Source organism: Tachyglossus aculeatus, chromosome 9 (assembly GCF_015852505.1).
Source record: "Tachyglossus aculeatus isolate mTacAcu1 chromosome 9, mTacAcu1.pri, whole genome shotgun sequence".
Taxonomy (NCBI): domain Eukaryota; kingdom Metazoa; phylum Chordata; class Mammalia; order Monotremata; family Tachyglossidae; genus Tachyglossus; species Tachyglossus aculeatus.
The window spans coordinates 7,998,034-7,999,049 of record NC_052074.1 but is presented as its reverse complement, the minus strand read 5'-3'; the positions used below and the strand labels follow the sequence as shown (position 1 = coordinate 7,999,049).

At 42.7% G+C, this 1,016-nt stretch overlaps 1 non-coding gene across 1 annotated transcript; it reads left to right on the top strand.

Moving 5' to 3' along the window:
• The first annotated feature begins 535 nt into the window (after positions 1-535).
• Positions 536-673, top strand: LOC119932662. Its single transcript, XR_005452404.1, has one exon. It is a non-coding gene; the product is annotated as a small nucleolar RNA SNORA7 (small nucleolar RNA).
• The last annotated feature ends 343 nt before the right edge of the window (positions 674-1,016 follow it).

The window sequence follows — 1,016 nt, the reverse complement described above, 5'->3', positions numbered from 1 at the left end:
ATTCCAGTGGGGCAATGTGGAAGAAAGGACACAAATAAGCACTCAGGAATCTCCAGTGGTCTCAGGGGCTTAGACAGTTATTTGACAGCAGAGGTGAAAAGGAATGTGTTCAGTGATCTCCTGCAGTAAGCAAGTCTTCTATCATGACAACAACCTGTTTTGAAGGAAATTATTGCCATTATAACCGTAATTTATTGATCTGGTACGTAACAACTTTATGCTAAACAATGGCTTACTGGTTGGCAGAATACCTTCATTAAGAATGGAATGCATGTCACTCATGATATACTGGGAGGGACACACATTCAATTAGGTTCATAATTTGCCATCCAAAAATATAGTACACAGCATTACAGGAAGAGCAATAGGCTTCAGGATAATGTTGTTATTTCACCACTTGAAATTCCATGGCTGATGCTGGAAGGTGCACAGGTTTGTATGTTTTGGCATTTGGGGCAAAACTCGGAGGGAAAATAAATTCTCTGCAAACATACTTTTCCCAGTTGATCAAATTTCCTTTCCTAGATTCTCAAGTCCCCTCTCAGGGTTGCACCTGGAGAGTTTCCAGTACTCTACCAGTTTATGCTATGGGAGGGAGAGTCAAGCAGAGGTATTCCCATTCCATTCCTAGCTTGGGCAGTGGCTAGCAAGTGAAAGGCAATCTGCTTCAAGTCAAAAGTCACCTGTGCTGGGCAGCAGCGGCACGGGAGAGAGTCGAGGGCGGAGACTCAGGTTGACTGCGCGGACGGAGGCAATGGGAAACCGCTTCTGTATTTTTGCCAAGAAAACTCTATGGATAAACCACTAGAACGATTGCAGATGGAGATGGGATGTTCTGGGAGAGATGTATCCATGGTGTCGCTATGGGTTGAAGATGACTCAACTGCATAAGATGAGAGTTCTCAAGGTAGATGCATTCAAAGGTTTAATCACTTCTGTTCTATTGTCGTAACACTTGTAATTGCATATGAAGGGAATCACATTTATTCCTGATTATTTAGAATTGTCATGTTAGT